A 21,741-nucleotide genomic window follows, 5' to 3' on the forward strand; every position below is an offset into this window, starting at 1 on the left:
CCCATCTGCAAAGAGAGGCCAAGCTATGCTGCTTTCTGGGTAAGAAGAGCAGCTCACTAAAAGCTTCAACACAGTGAGAAGAAAATGTCAGACACCACAACCTCATTGCATTGGCAATAAACACGAGCCAATAACTAAATCATTGTCGCCGGTTTTACTTGTGGGTCAGGCTGAGAAATACTGAAACACATAATCAAGTTCTTACTGTATTTTAATAGAAAAAGGAAAACCATAGAGATCATAGCCTCCTGACAATTCCAAAAGGCTATGAAGCAACAAGGACTTGGTAGGGAGATAGGGACTCTCGGCTGAATGTGTGAACTGGCAGAGTGTGAACTGAGCCAGAAGACAGCCTTCGTCCCTGACTTTTCTGTAGGCCTCTGCTTAAGGTCTGCTTTGAGACCCCAAATGAAAGTTTCCAAAGAGGAAAAATGAAAGTCTACAAAACTAAAAACACCCTTCATGTAAGACCAAAGTACCTGAGGGTGCAGATGGCTGTATCTTACTATACATGTCCTCCAGCCCTAGGAACAATGCCCATCTAGTCACAGTGTTCTGTAACATGACAGCCACGCTTCACTCAGCAATGACTAGCTTTTGGTTTTAAAAAAAAAAATAAAGGCAATATTTCACAGATCAATCAAACAAAGGTATGGTATTCAAATTATTTTAACATCAAGTATCTTTCAAAGCTCTAAATATATATAAGGGGACTAATTGTAAACTTCTCCTAGAAACCCAAATCCAAATTCATGTTGCCATGAGAATTCAATGATAATAAATTACACTCTTCTAAGTAAAGCATCCACTGTAATAAAACACCCACCCTAGAGAACTTAGAAGCCCTGATCCCAGCTAAAAGGATTCATGCCTTTAGAATTCTGGGCATATATATTACTTTTCTGTCAGTTCTCTCAACTTCTCTCAATTACTGATGTTCTCTATGTAATGAATTTTCTGAGGTTTGATGTGTGATTATGGCTATATTTTTATCTATATGTTCTGTGGTTCTTGTACTTAAGCTTTTTGCTCAGAAATCCTTTATTAAAAGTACTAAATTGTAAAAAGCACATTCATATTTCATTCAGTGTTCCATACAGAAATGTGAATTTTTTGCAGCAAACACAGCTGCATAAAGTTACCATAAAATAACACTCTTAGACTATAGATCTCTACTCTTGGAACATTTTGGTTCAGAAGTAACTTTACTGAAACTAGATTTTCTAGAACATTTCCATCTTCTTCCTGACACAAACTCATCACTACCTTTTCAAATTTCCAAATCAAAAATCAGACGTTAAAAATTCCCTTTGAATCTTGTGCACTTTTAGGCAAGTCAAAAGCAAACCCAAAGACGTTTCAAACTTGATTTGTCCATCTCTGAGACCCTGACAGTTTTCCTTCGTTCTATCAAAATAGTAGAGGTAAGAGCCTTACAAACCCAACACACACACACACCCATGTGGTAGTGACAGGTCTTTATACCTTAACTTGAAATGAACAAGCAGAGGAAACAGAGGAGTCTCGCTGTGGAGTGAGAGGGCCCAGGTATGGAGCCAGGCAATGGCACGGCAGAGACAAGATAAGGGCCCCCCTCAAGTCCGGCACCCCGCTCCAGTACTCTTGCCTGGAAAATCCCATGGATGGAGGAGCCTGGTGGGCTGCACTCCATGGGGTCGCTGAGAGTCGGACACGACTTAGCAACTTCACTTTCACTTTTCACTTTCATGCATTGGAGGAGGAAATGGCAACCCACTCCAGCGTTCTTGCCTGGAGAATCCCAGGGACGGTGGGGCCTGGTGGGCTGCCGTCTATGGGGTCGCACAGAGTCGGACACGACTGAAGCGACTTAGCAGCAGCAGCAGCAGCAGCAAGTCCTGCAGGTCCCAAGATATCAGTACAAGCCAACAAGAGAGGAGAGGAACTCAAAGACTGACCAGTGTAAACGAGCATCTTTTTGCAAAACATCTCTCCAGGGAATGCACACGCAGGCCTGGCCAGCTAGCAAGCCACTGACCTTTTGACAAAAAGGAATGTAGAATTAAAACTGCCAATAAGGCAAAACAATTACTCAACACACAGATTTCATGAGCAAATGAATAAATGAGTGAATAATGTGGACATTTGTCAGTGGTAGTCAGCATAATAAATGAATCTGATATTAAAATGTGGAGGGAAAGAAACTGATGTGACCCTCTGTCAAATTACATCAGCCCACATGTGAGGGACCTGCCCAGGCCTGGCCCGGGTTCCATCCCATGGTGGACAGACCAAGGATGGGCCCTTGATGGCACATGTCTCTCCCCCTTCTCAGCGGCCCCTCCTGCCTAAAGACTAGCCCCTAACTGGAAAGGCTGGGGCAGACCCAATCCTGCCTAGAAGAGTCCTCCAGGTGACCGGGGGGACTCCCGGACCCCAAGACCAGGCCCAGGGTCACCAAATGGACTTCACCTGGCCAGGACAGCGTGGGGTGCAGGATAGGCCCACCCAATACAGAGGCCCCAGTGCCACGCTCAGCCTCCCACCTGGGTGCTGAAGAAAAGCAGAGAAACCACCAATCACAGCTTCTCTATGAGGGAAGGGGTTGGGTTCAGAATGTATCTGAGGGACACGGAACCTGGGCTGAAGCTCCCTAGGAAAACTGACTGACAGGATGCCCACTTCAGGGCACACCCCTGGTCCCAAAGCCTTAATTTACCAAGCTAACTGAGAGCTCTCCACCCTGCCCGCACACATGGGGTGCTCAGGGGGTCCGGCGAGAACACCAGCTCTCCCTCTGCAGTCTCTGCTGCTAGCAGGCTCCTCCTACCCAGTAGAAGCCCATGCGGATTTTGTCCATTTCCCTGGTGGGGAGCCCACACCATCCACCCCAGTTGGAGAACCGAGGCCCACAATAAAGAAAGTGCAGTCTCTCAGGCCTCCCTAGTCTTCTTGGGTTATTTTCCTGGGCTTTTACTTGAAACTTTGCAAAACTTCAGATGAACAAATGTGCTGGGGACAGAGTTGCCTGCGCCAGGCCGAATCCCCAACCCAGAGGTAAGGGACAGCCAGCAGCCCTCCCAAGGCCGTGGACCCCTCTCTGATGCAGGCACCTTTGCCAACTGGCAGAGAGCTGCAAATACGCCCTTGCTCCCACAACTCCTCTCCAGGCTCACTAAGGGAATTTGAGCCAGTCTGTTACCCATCATTTCCCCCAAACTGGGGGGAAATAAAGGCACTGGCCAAGAGCCTGCAAGGCTGGTTGCTCCATGGGAGGCAGTCCCGTGGGTCCTGGCCTCCCGCCCTCTGTAATGTGGCCACCACAGCCCTCTCCCCACACCCCTTTCATTCTGGACTGAATGGGAGCAAGGCACTACTCAGGTCACCTCACCTGTGAGCCCCAGTTTGGGGAAAATCACCCTTTCCTTCCCCCTTCACTGGGAACAGGCCGCATAGCCCACCAAACAGGCTTCCCCTTGTTGAATTAGCAAAGTGAGGAGGGCAGGATCTGGGTAACAAATTTGACTCCAGCCCTAAGCAATTCTCTGAGACTCAGCTTTCCCATCTGGAGAATGGGGTAATGATTTCCTCTCCCTCCCTTCAAGGATTTCTGTAACGCTCAAATAGATAAAGCATAAGTGAACTGGCTTTAAATTGTGTCCGTCAGTTCGCCAGGCAACAACCCCAGGATCTCAGGCTGTGTTTCCTCAGAAGAGGCCCCGAGGCCAAGACTGAAGAGCAGAGGTCTGTGCAGGAGGCGATCCCAGGAGTGGCCAGGGCGGGCTAGTGGGGAAGTGGGGGAGGAAGGAAACCAGGACAGAGCAGGCTAAGCAGTGGGCTAGACTGAGGGCAACTGGGCCTCGATCCCACCTCGGTGTTCCGAGACCCTGAATGGGACCCACACCAGGTGGTCCCAGTAAAGAAGTAAAGAGGCTGGGCTCCATCTGCCAGCTGCCATCCCAGAATTGAAGAGGGCTACCCTGGAGGTATTACCCCCGCAAACTCTCAGCCTGCACCCAGCACAGGCCACATACACTCCAGTGGAGAGACAGACAGAAACAGAGAACCCAGGCAGAGCTTCTGACACATGCCTTAGGCAGCCGCAGAGGGCTGTGTGGGCCAGAGGATACTGCCATGTCTGGCCATGTCAGTGTCAAAAAACAAACATGTAACCAGATACTCTTTTCATAGACAACCTATAAGTGTGCATTAAGTCACTTCGGTCATGTCTGATTCTTGGCGGCCCCATGGACTGTAGCCTGCCAGGCTCCTCTGTCCATGGGATTCTCCAGGCAAGAATACTGGAGTTGCCTTGCCCTGCTCCAGGGGATCTTCCTGACCCAGGGATCAAACCCACGTACCTTATGTCTCCTGCATCGGCAGGCGCATTCTTTACCACTAGCACCACCTGGGAAGCCCTATGGGCGTCTGCTTTCCAGAGAAACCATGAAACTAGCTGATCATAGACGCTTAGTGAAAAGAAGCACTTCGGCAGCTGTCCTGGGATAAGCCTCCAGTCAGCCCATCTCTATCCTCTACCTTCAGCCCTGGATCCATCTCTCCATCACACAGAACCTGCCATGGGCACAGATGCACCAGCTGCTGAGCTAACCAGTGGGACTGGGACAGGGTTCTGCCCTCCAGGAGCTTGGAGTCATGTCTGAGAGATAGAGTAGGCTTGATGGCAGTGAGAACACAAGTGACATGCCTTATCCCCTTTCCAGGAGACCTGGACATCAGCAGGGCTTGAGAACACCCTCTCTTAATTTGGAGCATCTAGGTGTTGAAAAATGATAGATAACCAAAGAGTCTAGAACCAAAATGCTTGCAGGTGAAAATCTCAAGTGTCCATAAAATCCACTGAATCAGAACCACTGATTCTTTGAGCATCTCTGCTACTGGAGGTCTTCCCACATTGGTATTCCAGCTCCCATGTCAGGAAAAAAATGTAAAAATCACAGATAAAATAGAGATTATAGCCTAGTAGAGGAAAAGAGTGTGAACTAAGTAACTTGCACAGCACCGCGTATGACAGTATCACCTGTCCCTCCTTTGCCAGCCAGACCTGGTGAGTGGTTATCTGGTGCATCAATTCCAAGCACACCAATGCTCTCTGCAGGCAGGCATCGGGGTGCAGGGCAAGGCGAGGGAGGGACGCACAGCTCTGCCCTCCAGGACAGTGACGACAGGGCAAAAGACCAGCCCAGGGACAGGTCAGCCTCCTGGAAGAGCGTGGGGCACTCTGGCCTGGGCTGCTGCGGAGTTTATGTGGAGGATGGGGGTGAGGGAGCTGACCTTCTAGACAGCAGGCACAGCAAGAAGGCCCACCGGGAAAGTGGGGGTGCCTGGAGCGTGTGAGTTATCAGCTAACAGGAGTCGTTCAACCAGTGGCTTGTGGGCTGCAGCCTGACCCTCTCTGCTCTACAGACTTGCAGACTCCAGAAGAGGACTCTTTCTCTTGAGAGTGTCCCAAGGCTGAGTTCTAGAGCTGAGCTGCAGTCCTGTGTCCGTCACTCAGAGACTGTGAGAACTCAGTGTCTGACTTCCTCTGCTGGAGTCCCAGGCCCTACAGACATCCCAGGTCTCTGTGCATATCCTGTGGGATCCTGCACATGACCCTGCAATGCAAAGCCAAATGCAACAGGCGTGATGAGAGGGACTCAGCCCCAAAGACTTGAAACCCCAGGCTGGAGCTCCCAGAGCTTGCCTGCAGCAGAGTTGGAACTGGAACGTCCCCCTGGTCCCAGAGCATCCTCCATGTGGCCATGCTCCCAAGTTCTTCCTCCTCCAGGACAGAGCCTTCCACCTCCCTCGGGCTTTTGGAGCATCAATTCAGTCTTCATGGGGGCTTCTGAAGAAACTGGGCGCCCTTTATTCCCTCATTACTGTGATGATACATGTACTATCTTATTTTAGACGATTTCCTCTGCCTTACCCCCAAGCTTTTTTATGAGTGATCGACAAAATACTGTATACAAAGTTATAAAAATTGTTTGCATAATGTGCTCAAAACTGCTCTACATCTTTATTTAACATCAGTGTCATCGCCATGAAAGTAACCTGGGTCCCAGCACCTTGACATCAGCTCCACAGAGCCCTCCACGCACCCTCCTCAGCCTAGCAGACCTGGGGCTGATGTCACTGAGCACACACAGCACCTGGCAGGGACCCGTCTGCACCCTGACTGCTAATTCCCGTATTCCCTGGCCTTTTTTTTTCAGCATCATACATTATATTTAAGTCTCTCCAGCAATACAAATTTCAATTTGGCCAAGCTCTTTAATATTAATAGTTGTCAATCCAAATGCAGAGTGCATAATAAAAAATTTAATCGAAACGAATAGCTCACATATTTCTCTACCTCCTAAATATAGTTACCAATTAGACAAAAGATTTGGTTATATAACTTTGTAGAATTAAGGCCACCTACTAAAGACCACCAGTTAGGGCTAAGAAAGCCAAAATACCGGATTCCTTCCTGTTAATTACTTTGAAAGACAGAGCGCCTCTCGCCCTCCCTGTTCCTGTATTCACTGGTACAGACTGTGTTAACGGAATTCACAGGCATGCAATTCAGGGGAGACTGGAGCTAGTTTATAATCACAAAGTTATCAACAATGATAAACCATCATTTCTACAGCACTTTACAGTTTACAAAGTGTTGAGAGGGAGGGATAACACAAAATCACCACCATCACCACCACCCCATTTCACAGACAGGATAACTGAGGCTCAGGAGACACAGAGTGCTGCTTGGCAAGCCGGTCAGAGTGGTCCTGGAGTCCAGGGCTCTGATCCCAGGGACCAGACTTCCTCGGCTGGCCTCAGCTTCCTACTCCTCAGACACAAAAGTACTACGGTCATTCCCGTTTCACATGAGAACTGAGGTGCTTTGCCCCCATTTCCCTGCTCTTTGCTGAGAACTCACAAGTCACCACTGGACCAGGGCAGCACAGGTCCCCAGCGTCTACCAAGACCAAAACAGCACAGCTGCAACATCTCCTCGGGCGGGGCAGGGATGAAGGCAGACTTCCCCACGTGACCATCGAGGGCCTGTTGGCGAGTCCCAGAACCTCAGTGCCAGGGTGACCCCTGACAGTCCAGCATTTCAGAGACTTGCTGACCCAGAAGGGACCCTGCCTCTCACGTCGAATCCAACCCCTTCATTTTGCAGCAGCAGAGGCAGTCCTAGAGTCCACGGTCACGGTGCTGCTTAGTGGCAGAGCTGGGGGACAGAAGCCCCCACATACGCTCATGCTGGTGTGCTCAAGCTCTGAGGAGTCCAGGGGCCTGGGCAACTCCCTGGCCTGCCAGTGGCTCCCCGGTTGCAATGCATCCTGCTGGGCACTTGGGGTATTTCTTCTGCAAACGACTGCAGGCCTCCTTCATGAGCTGCTCTGGGCTCGGCCCTGAGCTACATCAAGCAGGAAGTTTAAATGAAATGGCTCCCAAGTTCCTTAAATGGTTTAATAAAACATATACTGACTGCAATGTGCAGTTTATAGTGGCAAACTATTGCCCCTCAGTTGGGAAAAATGACCTCCAGTCGGCAATATTCCTTTCAGCTTCATGATTCTAGTCCGCTGTTGGCCATTCCCTCAACCCACCGGGCAATTCTTTTCCATAACAAGGCCGACTGAAGCCACCGCGTGCGTCACTGCCGAAGGTGCCTCCACAAGGCCCATTCCGTGATGAGACAAAAGGCACGGTGGACAGTTGACACTGACGCCTGAGAGCAAAGGAACGCTGCTCGGAGAGCAGGGAGACCCAGAAAATAAGTGCAGGGGCTTCAGAGAGCTTCAGGGAAATTAAATGCGGGATCAGACAGAAAGGGGTGTGTGTGTGTCTGTGTGTGTGTGTGTGTGATCCCTACTCAGAATCACTCAGAACCAGGATGGGCAACAAGTTAATCAGATCCGGTGGGGAGTGCCTGAGCTCCACAAACGCTCTTGGCATCTTCAGCCATAAGATTTAGAAAACGCAGGGAGGGTATAATGTGAATTTCTAAAACTCTACTGTGTTAATAACAAATAGCTATTAATAACGCTTCTAATCACACATGCCATTTCCGATATTTGGTGCTGAAAGGTTCTGCCTCATCTAAAAAAGTACTGGAATTTGACTGCCAGAAACTGATGACCTTTTATCCTAAACTGTGCATTGAGATGGCTTGTTAAGCTCATTAGTATTATATGGTGAATTAGATTAGACATTTTATGATTTTTCAAAAAAGGCTTTTTTGATATAAAAAAAGCAGCAATTTCCTTTTTTGACATTTTTCATTTTTAAGGTAATAAAAATGGCACATGTGTACCATGGCATAATGGATTAATTAAGGAATATTATGTTTATCCTAACTCTTAACCGAGTTGTACATCTTCATAACTCACTCATAAAAATTAATGCATTATCTTATACCACAGGATGATAGACCTATTTTTACCAAACCTGCTCAGAATACATTGTTCTAAATTGGATTATTCTGAGAAACAGTGGATAGCATATTCTGATATCGTCAATCCAGAATTATATTGTTATTTTAAAACGTTATATTAGTATATATAAAATCCAAACCTTCTTCCTCCTGTGGCTTTGAATCGTCAGGCTATTCTGGCTCTTAGGAGATCAAGCTGCTCCCTCCGCCTCACTCACATGGAGCCTATTTTCTATCTCCTTTCATTCACAATAGATTTGTTGCTTAAAAAACACATGCACTGCATCAAAGAATCACCGGACAATAATTTTTGGCTATTTCTTTGTGTCTTGATGGTAGATGTGAATATAAAAGAATATTCATGCAAGATTCATAAAGGCCCCAGATTTCTAAATCAACAGATGAAAAATCCCTAAAAATAATAATGTCCAGATGTTGCTTATTTAAATGAGCTGTTGCCATTTAATGTTGCCAATCACAAAAGTGAAAAAATTTGTGAATTTCAAGGTATTCATAATTTACAGAGGATTATAATTCTTTATCAAGGGAGCATCCAGGGCCATTAAAGTCGGCAATTTCAATAAATACAAATGATTCTCTCACAGAGGCTACCTTTATAACCTTGGCCTCACACCACAAAGCCCACACTCTCCTGTTGCAGATTCTTTCTTTTCCAGGCCCCCTTCAGGGGGAAATGTAACTTGCCAGGCCTAAAATGCAGATTGTTTTTAATGTGCTAGAACTTCAGAATTGGAAGGACTCTTAGGAATCATGTAAACCTAATTTCTCTTTTTATTGGTGAGAAAATTGAGGTCCAGGAAAATGTCTTTCCCAAAGTCCCTCAGCTGAGAAGAAAGAAGCTTCTGGAATCTGAGGTGCAGGCTGGTGTACTGTCCATCCAGTAAAATGTAGATTCAGAGTTAATATAATTCCAGGACACTGGCAATGCCAAAGGAGCTTGTGAAAATAGACACAGGCTCCTTTCCGCTTCCCAGGTAGCTCAGTCAGTATAGAATCTGCCTGCAACACAGGAGACCCGGGTTCGATCCCTGGGTCAGGAAGATCCCCTGGAGAAGGAAATGGCAACCCACTTCAGTATTCTTGCTTGGAAAATCTCATGGACAGAAGAGCCTGGTGGGCTACATCCATGGCGTCACAAGAGTCAGACATGACTTAGCGACTGGACCCCCACCAGTCACCACAAGGCCCCTTTCCAGACCAGCACACCTCCAGGTAGGGGCCTGGGAACCTGCTCAGAAAGCTGGCTCCCCCGGTAATTCCTAAACCACCACCACAAGGGGCTCCCTGGTCCACACCTCCCAGAGTCCTAAAGTTTCTTGGGAATGAGTGAGATAGAATGAAGCAGTCAGCAAGCTGTTCTTTCGTGACTGACAATGTCAAGGTGCCAGTCGCAGAGCTACCAGCGTTAGGAAACTCTCTTTCAAATTGCCACCATGAGAATCTGTATCTGATAGCTGAGAGTGTGGGTGGCAGAGCCCAGCCTGACACATGTGAGATCTCCCTCTGGGAAACCCTGGAAGAGACATGAAGCTCCAACTTCACATTCTGGGCCAGGCTGAAGCCCCGGCTTCCCTGGTCCTCAGCACTGCCCAAGCTCAAGGAAGAGCAGGGCCCCTCTGCACAGTTGATGATGCGGGTGTGACCCACAGGGGACACCCGGGTTCACCTGGGCATGCGGCCTCTGGCACAGCTGCAATCTGGAGGCTGGGCTTGACCCAGAGCACATGCTGATGCATCTTTGATTTCTGTGGATTCCGAGACTTAGCTCACTGTTCTAAAGGGAAAGGGGTGCTGGGAGGATCTGGTTGGATTCTTGGGGGCATGAGGTCTATGGGGAAAACTCACCTCACATAGTACACTCTCTGCAGGGCCAGGGGGCTGCTGCTCTGTGTATGACTGCAGTTCAGCACAGACTCACGACCTGGGCTGCTCATTTAGCCTCATGAAAGGACTACCTGAGGAACAGCCTCACCTCAGTACACGGCCACTCCATCCCCTGAGCCATCGGCCACTCCACAGATTCTAATATCTGCATCTAATCTTTCGGCTACATCTTCCCGCTACCCTGCAGAAAAGATGGCACGTGTCCCACCTGGGCGTCTGGCATCTGTGTCCCTGTTGGGGGGAAAGGTTTATCTCCAACCTCACAAGGTGCAGCTCCATTCCAGAACACGTCAGCCATCCGAAGTGAACAACCTTTTTCAAGTTCATTCATAAATACCTCAAAGGTTCAAAAAAGAAATGCCTTGGGGTCATATGTGTTCTATTATTAATAAGAAAATCACTTAAGTAGACATTGTAATAAGCTGGATGTAAACTTTCCCACACACACCTTTGCCAGGCACACTAAGAGTTCATCGAATTACATCTAGAAAGACTCTGGTAGTCAAGCATCTACTAGAATCAGTGTTCCCCATGCATGCTGATTCCCTTCAGTCACATCCAACTCTCTGTGGCCCCGTGGACTATAGCCCGCCTGGCTTCTCTGTCCATGGGAGTCTCCAGGCCAGAATACTGGAGTGGGTTGTATTGCCCTTCTCCAGGGATCTTCCTGACCCAGGGATCAAACTCAGGTCTCCTACATTGCAGGCAGATTCTTTACCATCTGAGGTGCCAATCAGCCTTTCATTAGACCCATTTAGTTGAAAGATGGACAAACTGAAAGGAAAGTGCTTGGTGTGAGGCTGGCCTGGGCTTCAGAGGATTTTGGAAATCCTGTAGGAAAGGCCTGAAACACAGGGGAAGCCGCAGAGCTCTGGCCACTGGGAGAGTCTTGGCTGGCTGGAGCCTCACACTGATTGTGGGGCACCTCACACAATCAGTAAGCCTCTGCTCAGAAAGCTCTGCTCACACGTCTTCTCGCCTCTGCCGAACCAGCTCTAAAAATTCTTAGACCCATGTCACATCGGGAAAGCCCAGTGCAAGTGCAAGATCAACAGCAGGCAGTCGAATGAGGGTTAAAGGACGCTGCAGCCCCCACCCCCGAGGGCGCAACTGATGACACCTGGAAGACCACTTGTGTTCCTGTGTGCTCCCTTCCCCGCATCCTCTGACCTGCGCACCCTGGGTGAACAGGGAGAAGAACTCACTCCAACACGACGTCTCAGCAAGAACCTGCTGTGTTGGACACATCCCGATCCCCAGGGCTGCTCGGCAGAAAGCAAGCTCAGGGCTGGCCAAGCCAGCACTCTGCGGTTAAAAGCAGCAGCCACAGAAGCAAGACCTGGACCCAGAGATCCACACACCCCGTCCCCTGGCTGGTTCCCAGACTCTCCCCCAGGCACTTCTGCATAGTCAAAGGCTGCAGGAAGCGGGTGTGACCCAAGAGGAAGCTCAGTGGCCGAGGCCTCCTGGGTCTGTGACCAAGGACAGCCACAGTGACCTCTTCCAAGGGGCTGGCAGCTCTGGGCAGCCACAGGCTCTGAGTGCTGTCACCTGGCCCAAGCCTGTCATCTGGACAATGGACCTGCAGGGCCAGTGGGCCTGCTCTGTTCTTCTCCCCAAATACCAGCAGGATAGGCCTTGGCCGCGCACTCCACTCCCCGGACCAAAAGCCATGTCTGCTTCCCCCAGCCTGAATCCCTGCCACTTTCCTCCACCCTCTCTGAGCCTGGGAGGCAGCAGCAAATCCTTGGGATACACAAAATGGGATAATGACAGTACTTACTTCACGAGGTCGTTACAAGAATTAAATGAGGGCATGCCCATCAACTGAGGACCAGCGCCTGGCACTTGGCAAATCGTCACTCGGCCCCAGCAGCGGCCCACACTGGATTTCACCACGGGCTGGGCTGCAGAGCGCCAGGCCAGGCCTCCCGAGGCCTCCCGGGAGGTGTGAACACTTAGAGACAAGAGGGGGCGCGCAACACCTTCTGTGCGACAGGGCGGGATTCTGGGCGAAAAACAACCACATCTGGCAACAAAGAGGGCCAAGGAACCTGCTTGGTTTTCCTCTCAATTGGAGAATAAATATTCACCAGCCTCATGATTAAAAGTCTTGCCTTCAGTTCAGAGGTTTGCAAACATTTTTTTCTACCCACAAACCTTTTCCAAATGAGAGCTTACCAAGGGCACTGCGTAAAACAGATGGCCACGAAGTGACCCTGGCCGCCTGCGCCCACTCCCTCCTGGTCTGTGTAATGACCACCAACTTAACTGAACATATTAGGCCAGGGCTTCCCAGAGTGCAGTCAGTGGACCAGCATCAACACTGCCTCAAAATTCGTTAGAAATTCAAATTCTTGGACTCCACCCCAGATCTTCTGAATCAGAAGTCAGGGTCGGGGCCCAAAGCTGTGTTTTCACAAGCCACCCCCCCAGGCAACTTCAGACACTGTTATACCAGCAGTTCATACCCAGTGACATGTGAGCATCCAGGCTCAATGTCTCCCCCTGAGGTGACTCCTGATTTGACTGGTCTGGGGTGGGGTCCACTGGTGAGTCCTGGAAGTTCCCCAGGCAGAGTAGTGAGCAGCCACCTCGTCTCAGCAAGCCTCCATGTGGCCCAAGGGGCAGCAGGAGCAGCGTGGCCCGGGACCTATTATCTGGATGTCTAATATGATATATGGAGCTCTGTCCCTCAGACCTACTGAGTCAGAATCTGCGTGTCACCAAGATCTCCCAGGGGACTAGGTGGTCTAGTTGGTCCTGTTGAAGACCTGGAAAGAATCTTAGACACCACATGGTCCAAACCACTCACCCCCTGGGTGGTCACCTGAGGCCACATGGCCTGAGACTTCCCAGGTGACCACAGCTACTGCAGCAGGGGAGATCAGAGCCAGCCTCCTCACTCCCAGGACAGCTCTCCTCCCTACGTCCAGCAGCCAAGCATGCTTCCCTCAACCTTCCCTCTGAATGTCTCTGCATCTTCAGTCCCTGAGGCCTCAGAGGAGAGAGGGGATGGAGGCTGCTCCTCCTCCCTGAGAAGGCAGGGAGCTAGAGGTGTCCAGGGTGGCAGAGATTCCCACTGGCCATCAGCAAACCCCAAAAACCTTTCCAGGGCTGCTGCCACTCACTGTCTTGTTAGCGGAGGCCTGATATTAGTTGGGATGTCACATTTCTAGAAACACTGAAATCATGTTTAAACACACACATATTGGGGCATGGAGAGGAGAAACAGAAATTTGGTGAACAAATCCCACGTGGGCCAGACTTACGATCTTTACTGCAGATGCTATCCCAAGTTTTATTTTGTTAAAGAACAAAAACTACACTGTTTTGCCATGCTCACTCATAAGAGCATCATATGTGCTATTAATTGTGTTTAGACATGAAACAATCTACACATATGGACAGGAGGACAAGTTGATTGTCCTACAGTATGTCAGAAAGAAAATAAAAATGGCTTTAGGGTAGGGAAAATTCACCACATACTCATCTCTACCACCACCCTGACAAATACACACACACACACACACACACACACACACACACACACGACCTCCTCCTCCCTATCCAAAGTTTCCTCCCCTCTGGACTGTCAAGGTTTGGTTCACCACCAGGCCAAGAACCAAATTTAATCTTTAAACAGAAAGAAGTCATGGGTATCTCCATTTCCTGGACACATAGACGTATGTTACCACTCATTTCTCTAACTGATTCTTAAGCACAAGGCCACTACCAGGCTAATTCACCCCTTGAGCACCTACCAAGCACCTACTAGGTGCTGGTACCTTGCTTGAAGCATCACATACATTTTCAAGGATGAAACTCAAAATCCAAAGTCACTGCTGTCTCTCTTGCATGGTGCTAACGTGTCGTTCACATGTGCTAACATGTCGATCACATTATCGACTCCAGTTAGCATACTTCCCTTTGCGCAAAATGAGCCAGAAAACTGTAAGGACAGGAGTCTAGTTCTGCCAGGCTTAAATCACAGACAAAAGTTCATGAAAAACATCACTGTGCTTTACTCTGCAACCACATGAAGCCAACTGTTGAAACATAGCAGCTCCTGCGGCGGGGAAGGCTGTGTGCTCTCAAATGTGAAAGGAAATCCCATCTCTTCGCTTGAGATGGACACAAGACCAACCGTTTCCTGAGCCCCAACATCCCCAAAGCACTTGGATTAAGAGATTGTTTCCACCATGAGCACAAATACATAAAATCAACTCAGACTTCTCTCTCCAATGACGAAAGAGCAAAAAAACTATCCACTCTCTGTCTTCTGTATGAAGAAATGTCAGAAGGCTCCTGGTACCAAGTCCACACATTGTGGAGGATCAAAAGAGTGGCAAGGAGGTGACGAGTCAGACAGCTGCCTGATCCCTCGTTAGCAGCAGCTGGCCGTCTGAGTCCGAGAGGCCACAGGGGTGCCCAAGACCGTCTGTGGAAATGGGAAAGCAGTCTCCACATTCGGAGAAAAAGATCTGAGGTGGGTCAAAGAGATCCGTGCCAAGATTCATGCCAAACAACATGTGATACAGAGAATGAAGGGGGAAGAATCAATTAGCGTGTTCCCCTATGTACCATATACCCTGGCTTTCTTTTCTCTGGGGTAGAGAATAATTCAGTTTTTTAATGCAAGAAGAAGTTATCGATTTGCTTAGCTTTTCCTCTGTCCTAAGGAAATGTTATACATGTAGGATGCAGGCATCCTGAAACTGCCTCCTTCTTCAGCAGGGTCGAGAGCTCGGCCCACCATGCATTATCGGACACCAGTCTTGGAATTTAAATAAAAGAAACAAAGGAAAGCTCAGCTCACCTACACCTCCTCCCAGCTTCATTCTCGCCCTCAGTTTGCCACCTCTCCCAATCACAGCATTAAGTTTTTACACAATTACAGTTCTTTTTCGACTAGGACCTGATTTCAGGCTCACTAAAACCCCAGCAGGCACTCTGTAAAGAGCAACATCAAAACAATCACATTCAAAGGGAGGGTGACCAGCACACAGAGACAGGCCTGGGCTGTCCTGGTTTCTTGGTTTACAAGCCATTTTCTGATGTGTGATTTGTAAGTTATCTGTGCTGAGCCTCAGTTTCTTTGTCTGCAAAGTGGGTTGCTGAGATTATACAAGACAAGGGGTCCCAAGGTCTGATCACAGGGTAGGGTTGGCTGATGCCTTCTGTAAAGGGCCAAGTGGGAAATATTTCAGGCTCTCCAGGCGACACAATCTGTCCCAACTTCCCTACTCAGCCATTACAGCGCGAAAGCAGCCACAGATGATACGTAAATGAATGGGGCTGTCTGTGTGCCAAGAAACCTGCATCTAAGAACGCTGAAATTTGAATTTCATGTACTTTTCATGTGTCACAACACGGTATTTTTCTTTTGATTTTTTTCATTCATTCAGAAATGTAAAAGCCATTCTTTGCTTTCACAAAAGTAGGCAGAACCACAATGAGCTACTACTCCACACCCATTAGGATGGCTACTATCAAAAAGCAGCAGAAAATAAGTGTTGACAGGAATGTGAAAAAAAAAAAAAATGGAACCCTTGTGCACTCTTGGTAGGAGTGTAGTAAAATGGTGCAGCCACTATGGAAAATAATATGGCCGCTAAGCCGCTTCAGTCGTGTCCGACTCCGTGCGACCCCATAGATGGCAGCCCACCAGGCTCCCCGGTCCCTGGGATTCTCCAGGCAAGAACACTGGAGTGGGTTGCCATTTCCTTCTCCAAGATAATATGGCAGTTTCTCAAAAAATTAAAATTACCATATGCTCCAGAAGTTCCAGCAGTTCCAAACGTAAAAGCAGGGTCTCCAAGAACTCTAGTTGCACACCCATGTTAAGAGCAGCATCATTTACCATAACTAAGAAGTAGAAGCAGCTCAAGTGTCCACTGGTGGATGGATGGATAAACAAAATGTGGTGTGTGTAACACACACACACACAGGAATATTATTCAGCCTTAAAAAGGAAGCAAGTCTTACCACTGCTACAGCATGGAAGAACCTTCCGGGCATTATGCTAAGCAACATACGCCAATCACCAAGGGACAAAGACTGTATGATTCCACTTACATGAGGGACCTAGAGAAAGCAGAGGGACGGTTGCCAGAGGGTGGGGGAGAAGAGAATGGGGATTTACTGTTTAATGGGTACAGAACAGCATTTTGGGAAGATGAGAAAGTTCTGGAGGTAGATGGTGGTGACGGTTGCACAGCATACTTAATGCCACTGACCTGTACACTTAAACATGGTCAAGGCAGAATTTTTTTGTATTTTTTCAGAATGGTTAAAGTATTTCTAAATGTTTTAAAAAAAATAAAACACAGGCAGTGTGCAGATATTGACCCCCCACCCCCAGGCTGTGGTCCACCAGCTCCCACCGTAGGACACCACAGTGAACATCATCCCCAAAAAGGAAAAATGTGGAAAGGTTTCAAGTTACAAGTGAAAAGAGGGCAAACAGATATTTCTAAGATTTATTCACTCCAGTCTTTACCAAGCAGCCACTCTGGGGCCAATAACCCTTCAGGCAGAGACACAAAAATAGAGAAGGGGGAGCATTCCAGGCCCTGGAGCCCAGGCCTTCCCTCCTGTGGGCTCAGCGCCGTCTGAAGGAAGTCCACCCTGCACGTGTGCAGGGTTGCCCTGTGCTGGAGGTGGGGGGACGGGGGGCGTGGGAAAGCGAGGCGGCAGGCCACGCAGGCGTGTGCATGGCTCACATATGGCGGCACACCCTCCTCGGAGTGGTCAGTGATCTTGTCAGGGACGGAAGAGTTCAATGACTACAAGGGTGAGTTTAATTATATGTTGTCGCTGACTAGCAGTGGTTCCGATGGTACAATTACACATGTAATTTATCAGCAAGATACTTGCATACATAATAAACCAAAAGCAAAACATTAAATTTCAGTGGATGCTAAAAATACAAGATCGGGCCATGACGCAGAGCAGTCTCACTTGCAAGGGGTTGGGGAGAAAAGCCAAGGACCTCCCCTCCCTTTTAGGAGCTGGCTGTCCCACCCACTGTGACCACGTGGCATCCAGCCCAGGAATGCACGCCCCAAACACCAAGTAAATCCCAAACCCCCAGTGGTGTGTCAACAACGCTCCCTCCACAAAGGAAATGGGATGGGGAAGCTGACTTAGGAAACTCACCACCCTTCTGACGTTCTCTGAACTTGCTAACCACTGTCCCAGGGGTGCTGGGAAGGCCGTATGCCTGGCAACTTCTCAAAGTTCCTAGCTCCAGCACGAGTCTGCAAATGGCCTATACTTTCCTTAATCTTGAATAAAGACAGAGAAAGGAAAGAGGTGACTAAATAGAGAAAATGCAAACACTACTAATAACAGCAACACACTTACTAATTACATATTTTGAGCCAAGAGGCATTATTTTACTTGTACAATCAGATAGATTACTTACACAGTCTACTCTATTGCCATCATTGTCATTCCCAATTTACAGATGAGAAAAGAGAGGCACAAGACTAATCCCTTGACATGTGGTCATATAGCCAGTGCATGGTGAAACCATGGTTCAACCCAGGAAATATGGTTCCAGACTCCATATCTTTGCCAGGTTTAGAGGTCATTTATCTCTCTTTATTATTATTCATTATTTTATTACCAGTACTGCTATGTTATCCATTGTGCAATAATTTAAAAGTCAAGGGTGGAGTAACTTTTTATCCTCATCACTGGGAATACATTTCCCAAAAGACTGGTACCCGCTGTATTGGGACATGGGAGTCTCAGCCTAGTTCCTCACGATAGCAGAGCCCAGGGGCCTGAGCATCATCCAGTCCCAAAGAGATGCAGCATGGTGGGGCTGAAGAGGACACACAAGAGCCTCTAAGAGAGCATGAAATACAATATAAACTACAGAGTTTTACCCAGGAGACAGACAACCAGTCATTTGGACAGGAAGTCTTCTGAGCCTCATAAATTCCTTGCCCACATCCCGCTTTGAAAGAGGTCACCTTCCCCTACTCGGCCTCCATGTCTTCCACCCGAGTACGTATGTCTTCATCTGCATACACACCCTGGTGGATTCTTAGGGCTACTTTCATAACAAGGCATCCATATGGTTTCAGCTTACAGAGATTGCCTGGCACTGTCCCAGACATTTTGTTTTCTATTTTAAAGACTGGATTGAAAAGGAGAGATAAGAAGAATATCCTTCTATAACTGACCATTTGATGACAAAAAAAATGTTTGGGAGGGCAAGGGATGAAGAGATAGTAAAAAGTGGGATTTCATTTGAACCTTTGGACCTACCATTCTAAGATCCTGTCAGGGTTTGAGATAGAGTCCCATCCATCCACTCATCTACCCATCCAGCTATCCCTCCCTCCATCCATCCACTCAACCATCCATCCACCTATCCACTCATCCACCTATCCACTCATCCACTCACCCAGCTACCCATACATCCACCCACTTGTCCATCCTTCCAGTCACTATTTTTATTGAGAATCCTCTATACAGTGAGCACCATTCCAGGAATTAGAATATAATACTGAACAAAACATAGCAAGGCCTTACTCTCTCCACATTTACACTGTACTAGGAGAGACCACGGAGAAGGCAGTGGCACCTCACTCCAGTACTCTTGCCTGGAAAATCCCATGGATGGAGAAGCTTGGTGGGCTGCAGTCCATGGGGTCGCTAAGAGTTGGACACGACTGAGCGACTTCACTTTCACTTCTCACTTTCATGCATTGGAGCAGGAAATGGCAACCCACTCCAGTGTTCTTGCCTGGAGAATCCCAGGGACAGGGGAGCCTGGTGGGCTACCGTCTATGGGGTCGCACAGAGTCAGACACGACTGAAGCGACTCAGCAGCAGCAGCGGCAGGAGAGACCTCGGAGAAGGCAGTGGCACCCCACTCCAGTACTCTTGCCTGGAAAATCCCATGGGCGGAGGAGCCTGGTAGGCTGCAGTCCATGGGGTCGCTAAGAGTCGGACAAGACTGAGCGACTTCACTTTCACTTTTCACTTTCATGCATTGGAGAAGGAAATGGCAACCCACTCCAGTGTTCTTGCCTGGAGAATTCCAGGGACGGGGAAGCCTGATGGGCTGCCGTCTATGGAGTCGCACAGAGTCGGACACGACTGAAGCGACTTAGCAGCAGCAGCAGCAAGAGAGACCAACCAGAAACCAGTAAAGAGCTAGGTCTCCAAAATTACTCCTGCATCAAACATCACAGTGTATTTGAAATCCTCTATCACAGAGGTAAATCAGAGACATTTCCCTTACTTGTTTTCACCATCGAGGATCAGCTGTAAAAACAAACAAAAGTGTGTTCTGTGGAAATGCTAACAGTACAAAAACATATTCCAATGTGGCAGAATCATTTGAAGGCAAATACTACAGGCAGTATTTTTATGACAAAAGCTTTATTTCTCATCTTCTCTATCCTTGATTTAAATATCTACATATACGTGGGTTCACACGTATCTAGATTCAAGTATTTCATATAAATTTTGTATTCAAAATACTTTTCCTGATTTCAGTTGATTGCATATTTCGAGCCAATGTTGCAGCAGTAATTTTTGTTCTGAATCAAAAACAAGGATCTTTCTCCCTCCCTCACCCTCTCTCTCTTCCCTGTGCTCAACAACCTCACTTTCTTCCCCGACCCTCCAGCCTTGCGTGTGCTTAGTTGTTCAGTCATGTTCAACTCTTTGCAACCCCACGGACGGTAACCAGGCAGGCTCCTATGTTCATGGAATTCTCCAGGCAAGAATACTGGAGTAGGGAGCTGATGCCTTCCCCAGGGAATCTTTCCAACCCAGGGATCAAACCTGGGTCTCCTGCATTGCAGGTAGATTCTTAACCATCTGAGCCACCAGGGAAGCCCCTCTCTTGCCTTAGGAAGCCTAAATATTCAGGCTGCTTTCAGATCTGAGTGATATCAAGGGCAAAACCCGTTTCCACTCATGCATTCTCCTGCTGAAGGTTTCTGGGGCCATGGGGGTTGGGGGGAGTGCTGAGGTGCTGGCGAAAGCCACATCACAAAGGCACCAGGATAGAAGGACAAACCTTCCCACTTTGATTTGAGTGTGTAATTGTTTGAATACATCTCGCCCGTACTACAATAATGTCATCCTTGGTTGACACAGATTTTAAAGCCCTTTGAAAAGGTGGAATGTTATCAATCACAAGCATGATTATAATGGGATTTAAGTGGAAGAAGCTAAGAATCAGGCCCTCATTCGGGCCAGGCTCTATGACAGAGATGGGGGCGGGGAGAGAAGTTAGAAGGCTGCGTTTCAGCTGGGAAAAGGATGCAGAGTGTAGCCATCATCCACAGAGCTTCTCCCCCACAGCCGGAAGATGTCCCAGGAAGCACCAGGAAACCCTGAGCTCCAGCTGGAATTCCCCCACACCGCAAAAATATCTGCCTATGCTCCTATCACATTAGACCAGAGGTTCTCAAGCAGGCCAACTGTACCCCCAGAAGATATTGGGTCATTTCCAGAGACATTTTTGGTTGTCACAACAGGGGAAGGGATTCATAACTGACACCTGAGGCCAGGGAAGCTGTAAACCACCCACAGTGCACAGGGTGACCCCACAGTAAAGAATTACCCGGCCCAGAATGTCAGCACTGCCAGGCCGAGGAACCCCGTCTTAGCTCCAGAGAGGCTGAGCCAAAGCCTCAAGAAAAAAGGGACAGGTCAAGAAGGAGCATTTCCAGGAAAAGAGTCTGAAGCTGCTCCCCCAGCTCTGTGGCCCCTTCTGCTCGCCAGCAGACCGAGGCAGGTGACGAAAGTGGATAAAACAGGCGACGGGAGAGAGGAGCCTTTGAGCCAAATTTCTTGCTCTTTTGCCTTTTGATCTAAAACACACTTCTCTTATTACATGTCAGACGGGACTGGAAATCCAGCCATTTTTTTTCTTCAAGGCAAAACAACCCAGGCCCAACAAAAACACAATAATCTCCCTGGCAGATCTCTGGACTGTCCAGCCTCTCCCTGACAAACCACGACGGTGTCTACAGATGTCAAATTCACCCACCGAGCCCAATCAAATGCCCGGATTACTAAGGCAAAGAATTGTGAATTTCATTAAATATGTTAAAGGGGAAAAAATCAGCTTTGAAAAATAGTAATCCTGTCTTTCAACAAAAATATTATAGGAAGCTATGAATTTGGTAGATCCGAATAGGATGTTGGTACATGTTTTACTAAGGTAATATAATGGCACACTATTATTAGATCACATTAATCATTACTGTGCCAACGGCGCTGACAGCCCCACTGAAAAGGATTGAAAGGCCTGGTAATGGATATAAATTACCCATTGTGTGATAAAAGGATTTTTACTAAGAAGGTAAGAATAAAACAGCAAATTTCTAATATAACTGTTGTGTAAAAACCAAAATAAAAGTAATCCACGGTCAGTAATATCC

General features: G+C 48.1%; 1 protein-coding gene across 6 annotated transcripts in view; it reads right to left on the minus strand.

Annotated features, from left to right (window-relative positions):
- The window catches only part of ZNF536 (zinc finger protein 536), a 449,051-nt gene that overhangs the window by 373,034 nt on the left and 54,276 nt on the right, over nt 1–21,741 (minus strand). The gene's annotated exons all lie outside the window — the stretch shown is intronic.

This window comes from Bos mutus, chromosome 18 (genome assembly GCF_027580195.1).
Source record: "Bos mutus isolate GX-2022 chromosome 18, NWIPB_WYAK_1.1, whole genome shotgun sequence".
In the NCBI taxonomy this organism is placed as follows: Eukaryota; Metazoa; Chordata; class Mammalia; order Artiodactyla; family Bovidae; genus Bos; species Bos mutus.